General features: G+C 47.7%; 2 long non-coding RNA genes across 8 annotated transcripts in view; one reads left to right on the forward strand and one right to left on the reverse strand.

Moving 5' to 3' along the window:
• The first annotated feature begins 6412 nt into the window (after nt 1–6412).
• On the forward strand, nt 6413–10933 carry LOC142602969 (uncharacterized). Its single transcript, XR_012836833.1, has 3 exons — nt 6413–6633; nt 6821–7014; nt 9057–10933. It is a non-coding gene; the product is annotated as an uncharacterized LOC142602969 (long non-coding RNA).
• A 9748-nt stretch (nt 10934–20681) lies between these two features.
• The window catches only part of LOC142602971 (uncharacterized), a 54044-nt gene continuing 50170 nt past the window's right edge, over nt 20682–24555 (reverse strand). For all 7 annotated transcript variants that reach the window (XR_012836837.1, XR_012836839.1, XR_012836841.1 and 4 more), the window contains 2 exons: nt 23872–23990; nt 20682–23719 (listed from right to left, as the gene is read on the reverse strand). This is a non-coding gene — a long non-coding RNA (uncharacterized LOC142602971). The remainder of the gene's footprint in view (nt 23720–23871; nt 23991–24555) is intronic.

Consider the following 24555-nt stretch of genomic DNA (forward strand, 5'->3'; position numbering starts at 1 on the left):
ATAATTAATTATATTAATTCTAATGTGCAGAGAGAGCTTCCACCAAGAATGTGCCAGAGAGGGCTCCCTGCTACTGGTGCACAGGAGAGGTTCTGGGATGGGATCGCACAGGGGAGGCACAGGGGGAAGTCAGTTTTGTTGCAGCAGCGTCTGCATGAGCGGCCAGTGGTGACTGGGCGCTTGCCGGAGCTGACCCTGCAGAAGGGTTCTGTGCCCCCCGGCAGTGGGGCAGGGACCCGCCGTCCCGCTCCCAGCTGGGGCTTAGCCTGGGTGCCTCAGTCTGACAGCCCACTGTGAGCCCTGGGATCTTTTCCCTGTTGAAACAGCATCTTGTTCTGGATTTTCTTTAAATCAATTTCCTTCCTCTGGCCAGGTTGGGTAAAAAGCTCCACAAGTAAATAAATAGAGTTATAATATGTACACATTGTGCTTAAATATAAATTATCCATTAACATTACTTCAGCTACAATAAATAAAATCTCTTACAGACAAATAAAATTTATAAAATTACTATGGCATAGCTACAGGGAAGGAAAAGCTGTTTCTGCTCCAGCAACAGAGTTTTTGTATTTCCATAAGAATCCACTTACCCACCCAGTTCAGTCCCCACTGATTAGAGAGGTCCAGGGAGTAGAGAGGAGCAGAGATAATTAAATGTTTATGGAAAAGCTCTGATGAGGATAATTTAGAAAGGACGCAGCATAGTAAAGACCTGTCCGTTATGACTACAGGTCATTATCTCATCCCAAACCAATCTCTCAAGCCAAACAATTTTATTTTCAAATGCGTTTGGAACAAAAGCAAGCGTGTACTGAAAATACAATGAGAAAACATTCTAAGGCCCATCCCCTTGCATGCTATGGATTCATGAAAGATACTTCGGAATCTTTACAGGGTATGTTTGTGCTATGCTGTACATTCTCTAGCTTTACTTTGGTTTCAGAAGCTGTAATGAGACGGCTCGTGCTTCAAATCTGTATTAGGCTGTAGTAGTGAGAAAAACCAAACAACTGGTCTCGCGTTTGACATTTTAAGTGCTTTTTAGCAATGCTGAATATCCAGACAAACCAACATTACTTTGAAAGCTATCGTGGAAAATCATCAAGGATAATACGGCCAGAGACAATTATAAACATGTCAAATAAACACCACTGGCATTTTCTAAATATGCCTCTGAGGTCCAGTCAGTTGCCCTGCATCGCATGCATTTCAAAGGGTTCACAGATGTGCTACGAAGAGTAAATTTGTATATACAGCAAAATTTAAAAATAGGTCACAGTTTCATGCAAAAATAACAGTTCTCCTTTAAGAATGAATAGCTGGGAGTCATTACAGCACGTCATGTGTCCACAGGAGCAGTCAGTGACTCCAGCGAGGAGAGCTGTGGGAGCAGAGGGATGTGAAATCAGGTCCAGTTTTTGTTTGCTTACTCTAGCATAGTTCCTCCTTAGAAAAGCAAGAAAAAGGCTCTTTAATCCTGCAAAACTTGTGGCATCATCCTCCGTCAGGTTCGCGAGGGTGGGGAGTTCATACCAGAACCTTCGCCCAGCTGGTGCCAGCCCGGCCGCTCCCCCGGGAGCCAGCGCAACGCCCGCACTCCTTGCCAGGGAACCCCTGGAACGCAAAGGGCTCTTACTGCAGGAGTCAGTCCTCTTTCTTAGAAACCGAGGCATAGAATTTAGGCGGGGGGAATGAAAAAGCTTGGTTATGTTCCCACTGAAGCTGCTTGAAATGTGTAAGACTGAATTATCGGGGGAGTATGACAAAAGTCTGACAAAACCTGGCAGTTGTAATTAATAGCTTCTATTGAGCCGTCAGAATCCAGCGGGTCTGCTGACAGGACAGAGAGATGGCAGATTGGCCTCTGCTAACATCCTGTGTAGACGTCTTTAAGGCAGTAAAATACACGTTTAAAAACATATACTTAGTCATCTGCACAAATCTTGAAGTCTTTCACAGATGCCCAGATGCACAGATTCGTATCTCAATTACAGATTTCCTTGAACGAGATGCTCAATTTAACTCCCTAAAACAAGTCAAACCTGACACAAAAATGATTAATTATTGAACAAAAAGGTATCATCATGACCATCTGTGAATAAAAAGAAGGGGGGGGGTTCATCATTGGAAATACAAAACTCACAGTTGTAAGGTCTAATGTGTGGTGGGGTTTTTTTAATTCACCAGATAAATAATAGATTTTGGAATTGCTAAAATAACCACTTAACATGGTTTTGGGTGCTGCTGTTTCGTTTTGCAGTGACAGAGATTTCAGCAGGAGAAAAGCGTGGAGTCCCAGCCTAAAACATCTCCCATTGCAGGGGTAATGTCTTCAGCCCGATATTGTGCCAGAACCATCCGCCAGCTAGGGAACGTCACTGAAATGCTTGCAGCCGCCACTGAAAGCACATCAGCCCCCTTCGCCAGCTGCAGGTACGGAATCAGGGACTTCTACGTGGTCTTTTCTGACGGCGAGTGCTCAGCTGCTCAGCAGAGCTCCCTCTCATAAGAAACCACAGTATTTCTTGTGAGAGACATGCAGTGTCATGCATGGGATAATGATTACGTCTGAGCAGACTAAGCTGTGCAGCATTAGCATTACCTGAAAGTTAGCAGCTGAATTACCGTGGGTATGTTCCTGCTCCGCAATGGAGCGGTGCACAGAGCAGCTGCACCCGAGAGCAGCATTGGGTCACAGGGGCAGCTCCAAGCTGTAGGTGCCCCTCAGGACATCCTTACTGCAACTGCCGCCTTGCTTTGGAAGAGGTTCTTGTTTGGAGAAGGTCCCCTCGATGTTGGAGCCCCTAAAAGAGCTTTTCTTTGTGGGAGGAAGCAGATCTGTGAAAATCATCAGGCTGGCCTGGGGATCTGCCCTTTCAGGAAGAAACCGTAGAGCCTTTGGGAAACAGCCCAGGCCTGTCTGCGTCCCCTGCCTGTGTACTGGTGTGTACTAACCGTGTTTGTGGGTGAACACAGCAGAGACTCTACTGACAGCCTAAAGCAGGCGAGGTCGGCCCGGCAGGCTGCGGGAGGAGAGCTGGGCTTTACCCCACAGCTGTAAAGGTCTGGTCCCGCGCACAAGGACAGCGACCACGCATGACTTGCACCATGGCTGACTATTTAGCCAGCGGTAAGTGCACTCTTGGCAGTGAAGATAAAGCAAGAAAGTGAAAAGTGACAGAAATAGGCCTTCAGGTGAGTACTCCAGTCTCCATATCATCCCCGAACTCATATACCCTCAGCTGATCAATTTTCTTTCATCCGCACAGTTGCGTTGAGACCCGCAGGGTCTGCCCACACACACCCCTGCCCTGCAGGAATGCCTCTTGGGTGGCTGCTGGGAGATTTTGGAGGCTGTGAGCCTATGGCAAAAAATAGGTGGATCTGGTTCCCTAGTCATCACGTTTAGTATTACACATGCCGTGATGACGAAGCACTGTAAATCATGAGTCTGGTCCCATTCACTGATAAACCGGTCATGCAAAAGGCTCTTTGGAGTAGGAATTCAGCAGAAGGCATTTTACATCTGTCAGAAATAATTCAAGGGTGTGGAGTGACTCATTGGGAACTGCATGAATAATCAAAACTTCATTTTCAGTAAGACAAAGCCAGGAACTTTGTCCAGCACATCAGTGGGGAAAATGTTCCCTGTGTTAGGGATTGTGTTCTGGGGACTGATGCTAGCAAAACCAGCAGAAGGGGTTTTTTCAATGAGAACAGACTGACCACTTTTAAAGTGCAGTTTTGTGTACGCCAATATAGCATGGATGTAAGACTGCAAAGCTCAGAGCAGAAAATAAAACTGAGAAAGCAGGCAAGCCTTGCACTGGTGTGTGGTCAGAAGACTGTAATTCTGCTGTAATCAGAGAAGTGATATCACATCTCAAGGTGTGTCGCTTTCCTAAATCAAAACAGTATTGCAGTGAACCAACAAAAGAAATCACAGCCTCAAAGCGGGCGTGGGTTGGGATCAGTTCCCACCACCAGGTCGTTCTTCCCTCGGGAAGGCTTGTGGACACCTGCCCTGCAGCAGGACCGCAAACCTTCACGTGGGCGACCACCGGGGCTGCTCTGCCCCAGCAGCCTCCGACCCCTGTGTGTGTCTCCATCCCTCTTCCCGGGCATCTCCCCTCAACAAAGCTCTTCTGCAAAGGGGCTGAGGTGAATCTGTCAGCGACATCTCATTTACCACAAACAAATTCTCAAAATAAATACCTCAACCTGCCCTGACCCTCATATCTAATGGTCAGCAGGACCTGCGTGTGCAGAAGCATTACTGGAAGAAAACGAGGGTAATCAGTGAGACGTCTTTCAAACCCAGAGCCTGGGGACACCTTCTCTGCTGTACAAATCTAACAAGCTCTTCCTGAGATATTGCTTCTTAGATGTATTTTTTCCAGAACAGAATATCATTTTAATTATAATCACGTAACTTGTTAGGTAAACAGCTAATAAGCCTAATTAATGGTCAGAATGAATAGTTTTGAGAAGAAGTTTTTGCTTCTCAAAAATAAAGGATTAAACTAAAAATCAAGGCATGAAATTTGAGACTAGAACAGAAAAATGGAAAATGAAATCAGCCTAAGCCGAATGGCTTAATATTAGTCAAGGACTTGGATCTTTCCCTCACCCCGGTAAGAAGCAGAGACATTTGTGTTTCCAAGGAGTGATAGATTAACTATTTCCTTTGCCCTTGGCCAAGGCTAGAAAGTTGCCAACTACTGCTGGTTCCCACTTGCTGTATGGAAATGAGGAGCTTGATTTTATTTATTATTTTTTTTTAGACTGCAAATCAAGCAGCGCTAGGAGTTGTGCTGATCTGAGGATTTGATTTGCTGCACCATGTAAGAAGGGCGAGAAGGGGGAAGGTAGGATCATTTTTCAGCTGGCCTGTGCCAAGGTCCGGAGTCGAGGTACCCTCCAGGGTTCAGGTGCTGTGACCCCCAGCCTGTTCCGTCAGGGCTGCCGGCTACTGCATCCCCTGAAGACAGAGCTGTCTCTGTTGCAGAAACTCTGAGAGCTGGAAATACCAGCAGCACTTGGTAAGCGTAAGAGATGGTAGGAAAAGCTTTGTAAGCTGAGAAAAGACTGGGAGAAAGCGTGCAAATTCTGGTCACAGATCAGAGGACAGACGAAAATGCATTCAGTGATGGACATTAGCTTGTGTTATGTGTGTACCAAGGTCCAGAGGTTGTCACTACAGAAAGGTATTTCCAGCACTTACTTTCTTTATGTAAGTTGTAAAATACTTCCAAAAATACTAGTTAGGTGACAGGATAACCTACCCTTGATCTGTTCTTGCAAGGACAGGGTCACCGTGGGATAAATTCATCACGACTACAACTCACCAGCACTTCATAGGACTGCTTGATTCCACGTAAGACAGACAGTGACCGTGAGCTCCAAGAGCGCGAGTCCATGAAGAAGGCATGTCTTGGAGCAGGGCGAGGAATGCAGAGGCGTGTGCTGGAAGGTGTGGCAGGTATGTGTGAGCTGTTAATGACTGTGCTGAAGAAATCCTGGTGATACAGAGGTGAAGGAGTCCAAGAATGGGAGCACAACCCATGCTTTGGTATCAACTGAAGGATTGATCTGCGGCTGTAGCAGCTGGTGGAGGTTCCTGGCATGGAAATGCTGTTCAGCAGTAGGGGTTCCGAATCTCACGTGTGAGCTAAAGATATGAGCCTACCTTGTCATTATCTTGATTTTTTTTATAATGCTTTGCACAGCCATCCTGTCCTTCATTTGAGGCTTCACGGGACGGGGCACTTCACAGCTATGACCAGCCTCCTCTTCACAAGGCCTCCCCGAAGCTGACCTCCTTGTCACCCGCTTACAGGCAAGGAGAGGCAGCCAAATTAGGGGTTTAATTTACTCTGATGAACAGTGGATAAAACTGAGAAATCTGATAGATGTAATGTGGCAAAAACACTGTAGCATTCATAAAGCTGAAATATGAAACGCTTCAGTTCTGCAAGTTGAAATGTACGGAGTCTGTCAGACTGTGAGTCAAAGCTGTGGCAGGATCTGAACCCGCCTTTTCAGCCCTGCGAATGAGTTGCGAGTCTCTTGTTCCTCATTTTATGTGCTTCAGCTGTGGCATACCAAAGGGACCTACGCAACCCATACACGAACGCTGCCCTGCCCACATTGCCTTGCCACAACTCTGAAGAATGGGTGGTCAACGTTGCACCAAAATTGCTTCCCCCCCCGAAAGTTTGGTGCCATTCACCTTTGTTGCCTCATTGGCTTTGACAGTCACCCTCGGTGGCCCACGCTGCCATGAAGCGCTGTAGCATGCTCCTGAGATGGTCGCAGCGTGGCAGCAGACACGCTGGCCGCAACCTGTGCTTCGCACCTGGGAAGACGGCGTGCCTCGCCTGGGACATGAACCGCAGGCGTAGGTGGTCTCTCCCGGTGCCGGGCTGTTGTCCCACCCAGGCGTCCCCTGCTTTGGGGGAGACCAGGATCACGCCGCTGGTGGGTGAGCGGCTGTGGGCTCGGCCCCGTGTCCAACCAGCCGTACACGATCAGGCGTGCTACCAACAGGCGCTGCCAGGTATTCCAGGCAGAGACATGCTGCGTCCATCTCATCTAGACGTTCGAGACTTTCCACCCCAAAGACTTGGCTAGGTGATTGTTATTTGGGGTTTTTTTCTTTTTCTGTGTGGTAATTTAAGATGTTTACTACCAGACAGGATTTTTGGTTCCTTAAAAAGCCAGCCAGATTCAGCCACTGATAGCAGACATCTTCAGTGGTTGCACTGGGTGTCTGCTGACTTTGGGCCTTATTCTTTTATCTGTCTTTTCACTAACCCAGGGCTGCTGATGCCGAGGGATTGAATATACGGTGCCAACAGCCGCTTGGGGATGTTTCCTCCCCCAGAGTCACTGCAAGCGCCTGCCCTGCACCGCACGGCGTGGTGGGAAATGGGCACATCAGGAGGAAGGGGAAGCACACGCTGCACTCTGGTCTGGGGTAATGCAACAAGGGCTTTTTGTTGGAAATGTGAGGTATGTGCCAAATGTTATCATTGCCATTCAAAAAAAAAAGGGCTTCTGTGGTACAGTCATCTATGTTTTAATGTCTGGTTATTGTGAAAGCTAAGAAATGCCATCCTGTCCACAATAAGAGGTCATCTCTGAATCATATCCTTCAGTAGACGTGCCAGGAGGAATGCAAAGGAGGTTCTCATCACTATGTATGTCAGTAATAAAGTTTCCTGGGAATAAGCGAGGGGTCTAGAGGCTCAACGTATTTGTCTCATGAGTGCACGGGTTGATCCTTTGGAAAGCTGCTGTAGCACACCAGGAGGAGAGCATGTTAGACATTCCTTTACAGGAGCTTTGCATATCCCTACCTAGAGGAAAACGAATGTCATCACAGCAGTTGTCTGCCGAGTTCTCGGCTTTTCTGAGCTGAACAGATCTGTGTCAGCTGAGAGGAGTGAAGTTGACCTGGTATGTGCACAGTGCCGTAACACTGTAATTAAACTCTAATTCTTTAAATGTATGCACTTGGGGGTATTCTCCCGGCAAAAACTAGTACATCCTGTGCTGCTGATTTCTTCCAGGTTGACTCATATTTAAATCTAATTGTTGTGAAAGAAGAAGAAGAAGCTTAGTCAGCCAAATTGGTTATAGGAGGAAGAGAGAAATCAATTTAGGAAATACGAATCACTTGAACTTCACAAAATCTCTGAATGGGGAAGCTGGGGCTCAAAGATAATATAAGAAATCTGTTCAGTACTGGAAACAAGCCAAGTCCTGTGGCTCCTAAGTGGGTGTCTAACCACAAGACTTCCTGTCTTCATCCTACTAAAGATGCTTGCTCATCATTCTTGAGAAAGATGCTGCTCTAATCATCTTTGTTCGTGTAACAGTGCAAAGAAACTTAGCTTTGCATGTTACGTGATGTGAGAATGAAGCAAACTAACAACTCCATCATGTATTCTAGAGAAGTCTAAAGTAAATTTAGTATTGCAGCTAACATTATAGAATAATGATTTCCTGGTGGGATCTAGTATATACAGTGATTACAAAATCACCTGCTTTGGTGAAAAAAGGGATTATAGTGACTGGTTTAAAATTGGCTACTGACCAAACAGCTTTATCCACTGCAGAGATCATAAAGATTTTTATCACAGTGGGATTAAGGCACTGATTTACATCTGACAGTAAATTAAACTGAGTTGAGTGATGCTGTAACCATCCCCAGTTTCCTGCCTTGAATCTCTTGAATGTTGCTAACCCTGGAGGGAAAATGCTGAACAGGACTTCTAGCAGCTCCTGACTCAGCACAGCTTACAGCCCAGTGCATTAAAGATTACTCGCACTTATTTCAATATATTGCAGTAGTAAGAGTTGACTATGAAGAAATGTGTAAGACCCTAGCAAAACCGAGTATAGGGCAATACAACAGCAAATTATATTTAATGTATATAACTGTAAAGTGATGTAACCAGGAAAAAATGAGCTGACCATTAACCGGCAGGAGTGAGGCCTCGAGCTTGTGCTAGACAGTGTGAAAACATCAGCTCAGTGCTCCGCAGTGGTCAAAAAAACCCAACAAATTTAACACTAGCAATTATTAGGGGACCAAAAGGGGACCAAAACAGAAGACATAATTATGGTAGGGTATAAATCCAGGGTTCAGCCACACATTGAGCACCGTTGGCAGTTCTGGTTGCCTCATTGCATTAGAACTGGAAAAGATTCAGAGAAAGGCGACATGCTAGAAGCCATCGAACAGAGTGGATAGGGGTGCCTACAAAGAGCAAGGATCATAAAAGCCACGTTGAAAGCAAATCAGAGAAGGTCATTCTTCATACAGCAGCACTAGCCCTGCAGAAAGCTTTGCTAAGGGCATTTGAAAAACATGCAAAAAATTCTCAGGGACTCAAGGGGAAAATGGACAAATACGTGGAACAGAGCCAGTGGGAATTACCAAAGAGACTACAACCAGCTCATAAAATCACCTGAACTGAAAATATTAAAGGCTGGAAGATTAGCAAGGGAAAACTAGTAATGTTTGCCATTTTCTTACTGTTTTGTAGGTATCTGCTTGCAGCTGGGTTGGGAAAGAGGACATTGGACTAAGAGCAGCCTTGGTCTGACGCAATATGGTCTGTGTTACATCGTATACCAGACTATAAAGTGTGGCTTTTAGAGGCTGCTGTGTGTGCTACTTGCCTGTTCTTGCAATAGGGCCAGCAGCCTCCATGATAGTGATGTGGAAGGCAGCCTGTGGTCACAAGAGCTTTGGGCGTGCAGTTCAGTCCACCACTGCACATGAATCATCATCTGACTGCACCAGGATAGATTCGCTAAGGAACTGAATACCGTCCTTCACAAGAAGCAGTATGAACAGCCCTGCCTCTGCCTGCGTCCCTTCAGCACAGGGAATCGGCCAGCAGCAATCCTGTATCCCATTTACCGGCTTCACGCTCTATAATTCCAGAGAAGCCAGGGAAGAAAAACAAGACTGATCTCTAGCAGGGACCCAGTGAGGATCAGGCAGCAAAAACTGTCTCTGGGTTGGATTCAAAGTCTGCACGAAGAGGGAAGAAGCATGTTAGAGCAATCCAGCTCCTCCCCGCGTGGCCTTGCCGTTGCTGAGATAGCTGTGGTTGCTACCCCAAGACTAAACTGGTGAGAAGTACACAGCCATTGAGGCACAGCCAGTCTCTAGGCCTTCTGCCTGCAGCCGAGATGCTGTTAGGAGCATGATAAATCTCTGACTTGCGGCGGAAGATTCAGGTAGTCTACCCCTTCCACCATAGCTTGCTTTTTCTGATTTTGTGTTGCTGTTCCCCTTCTGACATTTGTTGCTCCTTGCTGAAAGGTCTGGATGAGAGTTTCAAAACGGTTCTCTGAAAGAGGGATGTGGTGCTGGTTGTGGATATTTAGAGCCGCTGCTCCGAGCGATCACTGACGCTCACGGATGTGAGAGTCTGTGTAAACAAGCAGGGAGACAGATCTGCTTTCATATGCTGACTCTGTCGTCGTGGGTCTTGTCTCAGGAATAGCATCAGCGAAGACATCCTGCTGAACAGTATCTTTATTTAAGCAGTGACCGTCTTGGCACGTTGGGTTCACGCCTGCACCGTCACCGGATGTTACTGTGCTCTGGTGTTCTCTGTGCTTTTCAGTATAGTTTCACAGAGTTCTAACTAGAGATTCAGCTGTCCTCTAACCGCGCAGACTTGCGACCGTCACACGGTGACTGTTCTCCCGCCTGCTGCAATGCACACAAAGCTCTGCTGAAAGCTTCTGTGCTGAGCAAAGGAAACGCCAGGTATTTTGATTTGTAATTGTCTCTGTTTACCTGTTATCTTGGAAATTCACTGATTGATGTCCAGGCATGAAATGAAGTGATTGTTTGGCAGTTGTCAGGAAAACCCTCACATTTCAGGTGTGAGTTGTCTTTCTGGGTTTTGTCTAGCAGAGAGGCAACGCTGTTCAATGGACTTTTTCTCCCTGTAGCCTGAGGTGATACTGGCCTCGCTTCAAGCTGTCAGCAGCGAGATAGCAGGGCTGTGAAAGCCTCCTAGCCCTGCGTGCAACCACTGTAACACGGACCAGCACCACTCCGCACCCCTCTGAAACTGGCCCCCATCTGCTGCAATAGCCTGTGGCTTTTCCAGGTGCGAGGGCTGGAGACCCCAACAAACTCTGATCATCCAGAGGATGTGTAAATCCTTCAGCTCTATGGTACATACTACTCATCTCTCTAAAACTTACCATTATTCCCATTCCCACCTTATTATTATTTAAATGGATATACTGTTTTTTCCCTTCCATCCATATTTCTTTCCTAAGTTCCCTCAATTGTAATTCCACACTTGCTCTAAAACAATTCTGTAAAATCTCTTTGTTTGCTACCAAAAAGTTTTGTCTACAGTATATTTTAAATTATATTCCAAATGACTTCTTTTACAAGTGGTTAAAAAAAAAAAAAAAAAAAAGCTGAAAGCTGACCGAACTCTGCACTTTTTGCGTGCAAGGCAACAGACTGGTATAGGCTAAATGCTGGGCAAGCTCAGCCATCGCTCCGAGTAGCACGGCTCATCGTTTTGGTGGGAGCCAAACCTCTCGTGTCTCCTCTGTGCTGCGGGGAAGCGGTGGGGCCGGGGGGCAGCAGGGTGATGGAGCGAGTGGGCAGCGGTCTGTCTTGTAAGATTCCAGCACTCCGCAGCTGCAGTTTCTAGTTCAAGCCCTGGGACGCTGGAGGAATTTGCTAAAAGGGCTCAGGAGGCTTTCACCCTCCGCAGGTGGCATCCTCGTCCAGCCGTTCCTTTGCCTGGCACTGGTGGCAGCCAAGCGTCCATGGCAGTCCTCTCCTGAGCCTTTTACTTGGGACTGTCCCTGATTTCCTTGGAAAATGCCTTTAAATTTACTGTGGTGTGCAGCTTCTAGAGGTGCCACAAGGGCACATTCCCCATCCCTCTGCTGCTCCCAGAGAGCTCACACATGGCTCCCCACAGAGCAAGCCGAAGTCCAGCAACAACACTGGGGTGATACTGGAGGGGAGCGATGCGGGGAAACATTCAGAGATGGGGAGCTGAAGAAGGGGCAAAGCTGGGAGCCCAGCGGCGGGTGAGGAGGACCTGTGGTACAGACACATCCCGCCAGCGCCGCAGGGGAGAAAGCCGCAGCCTGGGGGGGCGGGGGGTCCTATAAGCCTGGGTTGATGGTGAGGTGGCTGGTGCCAAAATGGGTAGGTGCTGCGCACAAGGGAACCTGTCGGGTACAGGGCAATGCCAGGAGCTGCTTGCAAGGCCACTGGCATCACCGTCACCTGCCCGGCCGTGCCGCAGCAGAGGTGGTGTCCCCTTGGCATCCCCTACGCTGCAGGAGGACCAAGTGCCCTGAGTGCCGGGGCTCTGAACACGCCTCCTCCCGCGGCCGTGCACGAGCAGCGCTGAAAGCAATTAGTGATCAAAACAGCAGAAGGAGGAAGAAAACGTGACTGACTACCACAAATATTAAGATTTTTTTTTAGCTGTTCAGAGAGCCGCCAGGTTGATTCAAAAAGGCACAGAGTTTATTTCTAGACCTGCTGTACTTCCATGTCATAATATATAAAAATTATGTACTGATTTTAGGCATAGCTGTTAATTTTAAGTCATGCTGAAGCCACACGTAGCTGTGGCAGGGTGCAGCAGCTGGGCGCTTGCTGCAGGAGGAGGCGGCCGGTGGTGCAGGGAGGGCTCGGGCCCAGAGCCAGGCCCAGCGTTATCTCAGCTGTCACCGTGAACTCTTCAACCCTCGCAGATGTTAAACAGCTTCACATTTGTCCCCTCTGCCACGGACTTTCTCTTTCAAAAATTCTGGCAGCATAAGGCTGCAGCCAAGCTGGAAGCTGGGTTCTGTGGGCTGAGCCCTGCCTGCCTGAGCCACGCCTGTCTGAGCCTTGCTTGCCTGAGCTCTGCTTGCCATCTCACTGCCCAACTGCTGCAAACAGATGCCGGGTGGTCACTACTTCTCCACGGCCTCAGGCCTCGCTGACCCCTCTGAGGCGGTGCGCTTGGCAGAGCCCAGCAGGTCCCAGCCCTGCCCCAGGGCCGGGCTCCAGGCTGGTGGCAGGATGGGGCTCAACTCCACCTGAAGCACTGAGCTTTACTGGGAGCCTGGGAGGGCTCCTCGTCCAGTCTGACCTCCCGGCTGAGGAGTAACTGCACTGCGGGCCTGAGCTGACTGGGGACGGTCCTCTGGGTCCTCCCAACGCTCAGGCATCACCGGGGGCTGCCTGAGCCATGTCCTTGCTCCTGGGCAGGCGCCTTTGGTGGAGGGAGAGACCCTGCCCAGAGAAAGCGCGTGCACGTCCTCAGGTGCCCCACAAGATCTTACAGCCTCTGGGCATCGCTCGAGAGGTGACTTTGGAGCCGAGGCTGTGCCCACCCAGCGCCGTTGGCTCCAGTTGAGCAGGGGGACGTGCCGTCCCCAGGGAGCTCTGGCAAAGGTGGGGCTGCCGCCGGACTTCAGCAGACCTTGCGTGTGTTTGCAAAAGGATTAAGCAAAATATGCTGCTGGGTTTCTCCATACCCCTGTTTGTGGGGCCTAGTCACTTCTTCACCTTCCTTTGTCTGTGTGGTATTTAAAGGCCTGTATTTTGAGCCCACTAGTCCCCTCGGGAGGGCATTACGGGCTGGCTCAACAGTATGTGGTTGTCTGCGATGCCACAAGGACCCGAGCTGCGCTCTCCGCCACTACAAAGCCCCGTACAATGCTGCTTTTGGTTAGCATGCACAGAGCAGGCATAGCTACTGGCGTCTGGTGTCTGCTCGGCTTTATTTTGAGGTATTTAAACTTAGCAAACAGGCTTTTTTAGGTCCATATGCACAGATCAGGTGGTCACCTGTGGCAATATGTTTATTCACAGATTCTAGCTGCTTTCAGGGATCAGCCTTCTCTAAACATAATTAGGGCTATTTAAGTAGCTGCTCACAATTACCTTTCGGTTCACACAAAACACCACATACTCCCTTGTTGAGCAATAACCCCTGGAGATAGAAGGGTGAAAAGCCACAGGCAACTTGCTATTGAGTGCCTCAAAGATTTTTATGATCCTGCTGTAAATGGATGTTTGCTTTTGAAGAGCTGCACACCTAGTATACTCTGCCATTATATTAGTTTTCAAACTAGCAGATTTACCTGGCAGTTCGACAGCTCGATATTCTTTAGCCTCCTTTGCCTTTGCCCGTATTAAGTTGGTAGATGAAGAAAAGCCTGATTCAGGGATGGATGTGCACCTGCCTGGTGACACAGCAAGTCCTTTCAGCTCCGGTAAGTATGCTCAGGAGGAGGACTAGGGACAGCTTCTAGGAGAAGAGGAATGGGAAAGCCTTGGCACAAAGAGGAGTGATGAAGCCTGAAAGCTTGGACAACATCAACAGAGGACACTTTTTATGTCATGATGACCATGTTCCTTTCCTTGGTGCCTCTCCTCGCTCGAAGACTATAGTGCTCCTTTTTCCTCTCCTCTTTGCCCTCTCCTTCCCCTCTTTCTCCTCCACTGTGCCATTTCTTGCCTTCTTTGGCCCTTGACATTCATGCTGGCCTCCCAGGCTCCATCTATGGTGGCAGCTCCTCCCTCTCCCATGGACGCCTGGCCCCACACATTGCACCGTGCCCCTCGTGCCTCCCTCCACCTGCCTCACAGGGGGTCTGGGCCATGGTGGGATAAAGGGTTGGGGTCCTTCCGAAGACAACTTCTCAGCACCAAGAGGATGGCGAGTGGACACAAGAATTCACCTCTCCAGGGACATGACTGCTTGTTTTGAATAAAAAATAAAGACGTCTTCAGATCTGGGGGATTTGTTTGGTGCCTTCTTGTCACCAGAGACCATTTGGTTTTGATGAGAAGAACATGGCACCGTTTGGGAACAATGAATTTGCATCTCTCACAGAGAGAATTTCAGCCAGAGAAGGTTTTGTAGGTCCAGAAGGAATGTGTGATTAATCAACACATGTAATAACACATGTAAGATCTTTCCTGGGAAACTCTGTAATACTATTTTAGGATTTTATTTAATTATACTAGGATTTTAGGAGTGATGCAAGAACCAGGAGCTTAAACATCTTTGATAGAAACGTTGCATTCCACGCACATTTGTCATTGCTGCCTGACCCACCCAGAGATTTGGATGCCCAGGCTGCACAGAGCCAGGACGTGTGTTGGTTCACACCGTGGAGTCCTGCAGCAGCCGCATGGCTCCAGCTAGTGCCGTTCCTGCACTCATCTAGCACTGTCACAAATACAGTAACGCTGACAGGGAAATAAGTAATGTGAAAGATGCAAAAGCTGCTTATAAACAGCTCCCCTCCCTTCCTAAAAGTGCTATTAATTATTTCATAATGTAACATCAAGTGGGAAACTCAGTGCCAGTTTCCAGTGCTGCAGATGTCCCTGAAAAACAAAGGAAGCTTTCCAAGCAGAAAAGGGGGCCACAAAAAACGTGTGAGCCATGCGGAAACGCTCCTTGTATTTCATTTCCCTCCTGCTCCAGCAGTAATGGTATAAATATACACTCCAGTCTGCTAAGGCAAAATACAGACCTTTTCCTCTTTGTTCAGCCTCGAGAGGACTGTCAGAGCTACCAGACAGTCCTTGTAGCAGCTCCACACTGGAATTTAAACACTTCTGAGATCTACTAATAACATTTTTCTGAAATATCAGAGGCGAACTCCTGAAGATGATGAAGCTGAGCTGACTACAAGCAGAATTACAGACAGTGCTATTTACCAGGGCCTGTTCTAACAGGCTGTATCAAACAAACAAAAATCCTGTTGTCATTTCTAGACCTTTTTTGCCATGGTACCTGATTTATGTTTCATTGTTTTCCTTCCTGATAACCAGTTTCATCTGTTACCCAGCCACTGCAACCCAGTGCATGACAGAGGGGTTTGAAGAACAGTACTGCGTAGAATTTCTCTGCGTGTTGTTGGCTTTACCGTGCCAGCTGCAGGGTGAGGAGAGAGGCTGCGTTAGAGCTCAGAATGCACACCTGTAAATCTCGGTTTTCACACTTATCCCTTGCTCTGCGTACCCGCTGCGCAGCAGGAGGGAGGCAGCCCGGCACGTAGCCCTGCCTCCGCAGGGTCTCGCGCTTTGGGATGGGGGCAGCTCGGATCCCGTCACCACTGCAGTGTTAAAGGGTGCGCTGACACGTGCGTCGCACAAATGAGACTCGACGCAAAAAGACATGGGAAGGTTAACTCCGAGTTTCCTTGGGGTTTCACTGCCGTCTGGAGTCCCAACATTTTTTTTCCTGCAAGTTGCCTGCATATGGTTTCAGTGGAGAAGCTCTTCAGCTTCTGTCCTTCCTCCCGCCCTAAATAATTTCATTTCTGGAATTCCAACAAGGCCATCATACGAAATGGATTATAAAATTTACTTGCTCGTTAGGCTCAGCAGGAACAATGTTGCCCCTGTGAGGGCTCACTCTAGACCGAGTGACGTTGTCCCAGGTCTATGCAAGTGCCGGTGAGCAGAACCTGGCCCCAGCGGGTGCTGAGCTATCAAATCATCTGCAATAAGAGTCTCATTTTCAGAGCAGTGCAATTTTCTCCACAATGATGTTATCTTTGTTCCTTGGTTTCTGGCAGCAGAGCTGCTCACACATGCTATTAGCAGATGGCAGAAGACGTACATGGAATTTGCTCTCAGAACATTTCTTCCATTCTTCCTCCCAGACTGAAGAAGTGCAAATTCAAGCTAAAAGCATGTACTAACTACAGCCCTTTTCCAAACAGGGCTACAGATAGTTAAAAGCAGGCTCCAGTAGAAACCTCTCAAATATTTCAGTCTCCCTGCTGTAGTTTAACTACTCAGCACATACCCTTTAGTCAGAAATGCAGGGAGTGCATTTCTGTAAAGCCACTCTCCTCGGTGCCCTTATGTCAGCTCCTTTTCGGGATCAGCTGTTAACAAGCAGCAGGCATTGCAGGAAGGCAGAAAACTTCCACGCAGTCTCTCCAGTAAGTCGAGGCATCCATCTGTGGCCCACAGCTAACTGCCACAGGCTTGGCAGAGCTTGGTGCACTTGGTGTAGACCAAGATGAACACGTGAATTTAAAGACAAATTGCCAGAATGGGAAGAATTCAGGAGCACAGACGTGTGTGCACTGTTCAGCCTCCGAAAGGAGGGAGCTCGAGCCTGATGAACTCCACATCATCCCGTATTTATGCTGCTGTGAGCTGAAACTAAATTGTCCTTCCAGCGAGGCTGCTGTCAGAGGGAGTCTGGGAGCTGAGCGCTTGCCTGAATCACCAGTCACTTTTGATCTGGATGTCTTGTCTAGGAAAAGAAATGGCTTTTTGAAAAATCTTCTTATTCAGAGTTCTTCTTTTATTTATGATGTATTATGATTTTTTTCTGCCTCCCTAAACTGAGGCAAATCCTGCTCAGAGTTGCTCCTGCATTTGATGGAAAACAAACACAGGTGCTTTGAGACCACCTCAGCCTTCAGATCTTGCATGAGCACTTATTTGTCATCTGTTCTGTTTTTTCCTCAAAGGACAATTTTATTCCAAGTTCATGAGCTCGTGCTGAGAAACAGCAGAACATTTCCAAAGTCCAAAAATTCTGTGGAAACTTGAGTCTAATGCTTTGGATCCAAATTTAAACTTGGCACGCTGACCCCACATAGCACCAAGTGGAACAATCTCATGTCAACAAGGAAGGTATGATAGTTCCAGTTCTTGGGGACAGATGTGCTCAGGTACATGCTCCACGGTTCACCAGTCTCTGCCCAACCTGCCACCACCGGCTCCCGCTTCCCCTGGAGGCGTCATTCGGACCATGAACTGCCTCGGCCTATAAGCAACCCCCTTCGCCCAGTGATCCGCTGGTTAATAGAGCTCGTCACCCACAAGCAGGGCTCCAATTAAGCCTCTGCCTGAAAGGCCTCAAGCCCCACACCTTGCTGACTCCGGTGGTGCCTCAGCGCTAAGGTGAGCGGCTGTGCAGCACGCAGCCTCCAGCCGGAGGTACTCCACCAAGCGCCGCAGCATTGCTGGGACCCGCACTGGCACTGGATATCGGCGTCACAGGCAAAGCCACCAGCAGCACTGCGGCAGTGCCCGTGGTCTTGCTGCTGCCTCTGGCCCTGTGGACAGCTTCGTCATCTATGCAAAGAGGACAGCGTCAGCCGTGGTGACGGCGATTGCTCCTCTGGGGCGTGCAGACCAGCTCTGCCCAGAAGTCCTTGGCCCTCCCAGCCACAGGACGAATGGGATGCTGGGTTTTCCCATGCCCTGGCTGAGTGCTGCAAGTACCGGGTTAACAATCTGCAGCAACCCCCCCGCTGCAGGTGTGCAGCACCAGGCTGTCTCACCCTGGGAACGTTGAGGGTCTTGGACCAGCAGCGAGATGCAGAGAAGAAGCGTGAGTCCCAGCGGGAACAGGGCTGGGTGACGCAGGGCGCGCCGTAGCAGAGCCGTACACCCTGGTGCGTGCTGGGCGGTGCTGGCGGGCGCTAGACTCACAGGGCACCTTCACATTTGGTTTGGATTTAGACACCTACCTGTGGTTCCAGGTGCCAATGCCATGCCTTGGAGTATGAGTCCACTCATCCTTAGTAAACCATGGTCAAAATCCCCAAAGAGAAAGATTTCAACCATAAATCACACACGCTGCAGACCACAGTGGGACACAATCAAAACCTGTCTTCAAAGGACTCCTCAGGAGGAACAGGCTATGATGCCCCACAGATGGTGCAGATCAGTGCTACTTTATAAAGCAAGCTTGAAAGACTGGAGTACTCAAAAATTCTGATTGCTACCTGTCTGGATTTAGCGTTTCAATTTTCAAGTCACTATGTCAAATGCAAAATCTGATTTATTTAATTTTTTCCCCACAAAGATACTTAGTCATATAATTAAAAAATGATTCAGTGGTACACTTATCATGCTGATGCTCATCCTTCTACCCTGTCTCAGAGAATTTGTTCCTTTTGTTAGATAATGCAGATGGAAGAGGTACTGACTACTTGCTTTTGCTCATGAAAGTCTTTTAAGTTCCAAGATTATTTAAAATAATTGCCTTCCATCAAATGTACTTCCCACACACACTGTGCTCTCTCATCAAAGATGGAAATCCAATTCTCCAGTTTGAAGAAGCTTTCAAGTTTTCAGGTGTTGTTGTTTTCACACCGTGCAAGGGCCCGTCTCTGCGCACCCACGCAATTCTGCTAGCAGTTCAGAGCAGAGGGGCAGCATGTAAAATGCTGCTTCGTGGCTCTGCCAATACTCGAGTATTGAAGTCATACTTTTATGTGCACCTGGTTATACCTTCCACTGACAAGACTGCATGGTAGAGGCATTTTTGTGCCAACCATGGAATTTATTTCCTTAAAAACGTGTTTTCCCTAAAGCCTAATAGAGATTGCAGCCCCAGATAACTCACTTGCTTTGTTCCAGTGTCAGGAGCGCGCAGTGGAAAGAGACGAAACTACTGCAGAGAGGGCACAGCCAGACCCTGGCGTGAGCACTGGTGGCCGGACAGCCAGGTGATCTCCTGTGTGCAGTGCAGCCACGGGCAGAAGGAAGGAAAAGGCATTGGGAGAAAATGGGATTTTTGTTATATTTTTGTTGTACTTGAGGAAAAAAAAGAATTTGTCATCTGGCTAAGAAAGCTAAGTACGATGCATTCTGCAATTCCTACCTAACTCCATGAAACAGCTTACATCGAGGTCTATCAATACACCACTCTCTCCTATGTTACTTTCTTGTGAAATTCAAAGCCAAAAAACTACTTTGAGTTGGATGCATTTATTTGCCCTTTCCTTCCCTTGAAGCAAACATAACCGGTAGAATTCCCTGGCGTATTTCTCTCCTTCCTGAAGTTTCTTCTCTCGTTTGCCCTCCTCCATATAATCAGACCCCTTTTCACACATGGGTGAACCTAGAAAGTCATTTAGAGTGGGAACCGCATGAACCAGTTCAGTGAACATCAGGTAATTGTGCCTTAGAGGCCTTTTTGAAGGTCAAATATTTCTGGGTAATTTTTCCAGCTACTTTCTTTGCTAAATGAAAGCCCATTAAAACCGGCAGAAGAACAAGGTGGCTTTGTAAAAGTCTCCCATTCACTGGCCCCATGAATCCACCTGCCCCGTATCCCTGCATGTTTTCCTTCTATGTTTTCATTGCAAGACGCCCATCTTCACAAGTCACCTGCTTGTGCAAAATTTGTTTCATTCACTGCTGCCCTGAGAACAGCTGAGATTTTCAAATACACTTCTCGATAAATTCTTACACTTCTAAGTCACTTCCAAGCTTCTGCAAAACAAGGCTTACTTTGCGTTTGCATCATGATATGAAAAACAATCTAAAAATCATCTCTGAAACACACAGGGACAGACAGACAAACCTGAGTGAACCTGGCAACCCGTGGTTGCTTCCCGTGTGATTTCTCCAACATCGAGGGTTACAGGTGAGTTCACACTGCAGCTTTTCCTTCCAGGCATTATAAATTTGGGTATCACCACTAACAAACCAATAAACTTTGTGGTAATAAATAAGAAAGTAAAAACATTGATTTAAATGAACTGACAAGTGTTACAGCCACAAGACGGTTGCATAATCCCACCTTTCATACAAAACCAGACAAAGAACATCAAACAAAATTAAAGAAACTTTATGCTCTTCTTCAAGATGTGCAATTTCAGCTACAGAAGTAAGTAATTTTGTTTTATACTAAAAATGAAAGCAAAGGGGAATTTTGCTAAAAAAATTTTCTATTTTAGGAGACATTTTAATTTAATAAACTGGACTTGTTTTCTGAAAAACCATTTGTAATCGAGAACAGAACAATGCCACTTAGGCTGTAAATTCATCAAAGCAAAGGCTTTTTAAAATTGCAGAACCTCGCACAACAAGGCCCTGGTTTGTCCTCTTAGGAATGCAGTACCAATAAATAACAACGCAGTGAGTCCCCAATCCCAAATTCTTTACTGTTGCTCCAGACACTACAAAGGTTATGCAGAGTTTGCATGGCACAGGATTCCTTTCCTGCACATCACCGTGAATGTGCACAAGCACTTCCAGACTCCGGACAACAATCATTACACAAACACAAATTTGGTGGCGGGTGTGGTCAGATATATGTGTACAGATGCAGGTATACGCTGAAACGGGCTCATTTTAATTAAGCAAAACATGAATACCGACAAAAATATTTGAGAAAGTAATTTTAATGTAATGCAAGTGGATATACTGCTAATTCCCAGTACAGCTGCACAGGGGAGTGCTTTGGTGCTGCAGCCATCTGAGAAGAGCCGAGCTCTGCGCCTTGCACCAGGCATCACTCCCTGAGAGCTGAGCTCCACTCACCGTTGCACACTGGACCCTACCTGGGCACAAATCCTTCTTCCCGTGGGCTCCATCTCCCTGGGCTCTGGGTGGGGGATATGGGACCGTCCACTCGCTGTCCCACTGCAGAGTTTTAATGCTGTGTTTAAAATACATAAATGCCAGAAAAACACCATACCCCATTTAATGATTTAACTCAAACTCCCGTGCCATTCTGCTCAGGAGAGGAAGAAGAGAGAGCCTCTGCAAGAATTAACAAAAAAGAAGCTGCAAAATGCCCTCGCAAGCTAGTAAAGAAAAGGAAAGCAGTCACTGCCTCAACACAGCGCTTCAGGATCGGGCTGAGCAATCCTGGGCTCTTGGGGCTGTCAGAGCTGTTTGCCTCATTCATGGATCCCACAAAAGCCCTTCTAAAGGTTTAGGATAAAGGAATGCAGCGTCCAGCAAGGACTGGGAGCGATGGGAGTGATGAAGTCCCTGCAGGCATGTGCTTCCAGGGACCCACGGCGTTAGCTGCGTGCTGGGAAACAGCCCCCCGTCAGCACACGGGGCAGAGCACAGCAAGGGGACAGGTGCTGTTGGCTGGGAGAGAGAAAATGAAAGAGCAGAGTCAAGGCTGGAAGGAATCTGCTCTTCAGTGGCAACATGCTATTGCCTGAGAATTAAACTACTTGTTTCACCAGGTTTTCCTTGGGGGTGCTGCTGAGGGACTCTGAAGAACAAAGCACATCGACAGCTCTCCGGTGAAGCTTCGCAAGGCTTTCTGTGTGCAGCAGATGACTAATGCTGGCGAAGTACCTCTGTGGCTAAGTGCTGGACAAAAGTTACTTCTTGTCACCCAAATCTATTGTTGCTGCGCTTCCTGGGTGCACAGTCATTAAGGCATCTTATCAGCTGTACTGGGCAAATTAGTCATCTGCCCCACACCTGATCAAATAGAAAAACCAGCATTTATTCACTACAGTTGCTCCAGACTGAGTTGAAGATAAAACTCATCGGTTTCCAGGGCATTTGGATGCTTGCTAGACCTACTTGTTGCTTTTGGAGTAGCTGTCAGAGGCAAAATGACTGGAAAAGCTCAAGGATGACCTTTGGGGGCATGCATTAAAGAAAAGCAAATCAAGATAAAGCGTAGCAGTGCACTGCTCCTTCCTCCTCCTGCCTATGGCCTTGGACTACTGAGATCTGTTGATTTCTAGAGCTTCCACAAAAAGTAACTTTTGCAAGCTGTCGTTATTGCACAAGGATCTGCACCTCTGCTGGGAAAACGCTGCACAAATCAAGATGCTGAAAGTGACTCCTCTGCATCGAGCTCTTCTGGAGAACACGGACTGCCTCAGGCTTTAGACACTGTCAGAGATGCAGGGACATAAAACTTGTCTGAGGTTCATCCAGCCCAACAGTGTCTCCAAGAGCTGCCATTATCAGCTCCTCAGGGGAATGCAACTGAAGCACCTGGGGCTGACTGGATCGCTTTAGCCACATGCTTGCAGACTATTTCAAAGACTTCCAGTAGAGGCATCAGACCTCAAAAACGTTTCCAATCTTCTGGAAAGTATTCGCTATTCCCAACATTTTGCAGACCATAAAGGAACAGAAACAGTAATTACACCAATGCAGTTCCCAAGAGGTTGTTTGGTAAAAAAGCTTGACATCAATCAGCAGATTAATCAATGGATTACCTCTGAAACCTGTTAAAAGGCTTAGATACATGTGCCGACTTCCATTTCTCAGCCATCAGTGCTGACTTACACAGTGAGATCCACGCCACAGTTAGCTGAGCAGTGCCGGTTTCCATTCGTCTAGAACTCTTGAGGAGAAAAAAACTAGTTTTGGAGATTTGCTATTCAACTTAGTGATTTGCTGCTCCTTGGCTGACAGCTGGAGTGGAGATGGGTCCTCCCACTCACCCAGGAGGCAGGTGGAAAGCACCTACCTTCCTCAAATGTCTCCACAGCAGGCACAGCCACCGGGATTTGTGGCATTTTGGCACTGTGCCTCCCTCCATGCTCCTTTTACACCTCAGCCACCAGCTGGGCTGCTCGGCGGCACACGCAGCTAAGCTGCTCCCTGAACACGTGCTGGTAACAGCAGCGAGCATCAGCTCAATTTCTGATAAACTCCATTTGAGGAACATGACTTAATTAGGTAACTTTCATAGACACGAAAATTTGCATAATGGCACAGATACCAACATTTGGTTGACCCATCTCGCCCCACGTAATAGTCACCGTAAGACAAGCTGCTGCTGCCCAAAACTTACCAGCCACAAAGCCATGCAGTTTGCATGGGCTGGGAAGATCCTTGGGTGCCAAAAGAGGTGGTGGATGAGCTAGAACTGCTGGGCTCCATCAGGGGCTGTGGGTGAGAGAGCCTGAGACAGAATAAGATGTTTTTCAGGGAAGTTTTGTCAACGGGAAAGGGACCGGGTGCTCCTGGGCTGGGGGAGCACTGAAGACATTCAACTTGGCAGGAGGAGGGCAGCTCAAGGAACGCTCGCTGAACCGAACAGTCCTTGTTTGTCACTGACATTGGGCTTTCCACACGCTGCTGCAGCCAGCTTCCCTTCTCCCCTCGCTTTTGCTGCCTGGCTCTGGCATGGAGCACAGGCAAACCGGACGTTTTCAGGCTGCACGGCACCTTTTGCAGCTACAGGAAGAACCACCAGCCCTCTCCTGCGGTGCGTGGGGTGGGAAAACCCTGGCTGAGCTAGGTTTGTGTGAGCTGGCACGTCCCCCGTGACAGCACCACACGATGCAGCACACTTGCCAGCTGTGCACAGGGCCCTGGTGGGTCTGGCTACAAGCCGTGGGCAGAAGAAATCACCCAGCCATGCACTGCCTACTGCTCAGTACCACTCACAGCACTGTCCTGCACTTGTACCATTCCACAGAAATACGTGTGCTTTAGGAAAATAAGTGTGTTAAATCTAATTATTTCTAATATTATAACTGTCCATCACATGCACACACCCACAGTTTTCTCTACTGAAGTGCAAACACAACATCTTTTAATCAGTCCTTTCTGCATGGTTAAAAACCTGCTGTTTGACATACCGTGCTCTCTTCCCTTCATGCCTGCTTTGATTTCTTGATGCAAGTCAAGATCCACTCCAGCTGCATTTATCTTGTATTTGTGTTTGGAATGAAATATTTCATAACATGCACATGGAGATCTATTTTGAGTAAATATGAAATTCTATAATTAGGAAAAAAAGAGATGTGCTGTTTGTTCCCATTAATAACAGTCTAAAACTATAAAATATATGGCTTAACATTTGCAATGTTTATATAACATAGATATAGCATTTGTTAAAGATGCATTGCCCTTTAAATCCTTTAAAATCAGCTACATTTAACAACTTCTGGTTACTGTGTGTATTTGCAAACTAGTAAATCACATGTTGGAAAAATGCTGGGAATAAAGTAATGTCTGTGAGAATCAGCGCTACCTAAAAGAGCATGGCAGCTAGATACTAGATCTGAGCTTGTATCCCTCCCTCCCTCCCTCCCACAAAATATATTTATTTTGTACATTACTTAGTGGTTTGGGGTCGAAATGCAGCCCAGGCTGGAAGAGGTCTGGTGGCGTCTCTCCCAGGCTGCACGGGAGATGAGCAAGCACCCTCGGGCAGCCCAGGGGCTGGGATGGTTTTGGCTGGCAGGGCAAGAGCCCATGTTCAGCCGGGGCAGTCCGAACCCTCTCCCTCTCCCTTTCTCCCTCTGATAGCAGCCCTGAAC

The sequence above is a fragment of the Balearica regulorum genome, chromosome 9, assembly GCF_011004875.1.
Source record: "Balearica regulorum gibbericeps isolate bBalReg1 chromosome 9, bBalReg1.pri, whole genome shotgun sequence".
NCBI lineage: Eukaryota > Metazoa > Chordata > Aves > Gruiformes > Gruidae > Balearica > Balearica regulorum.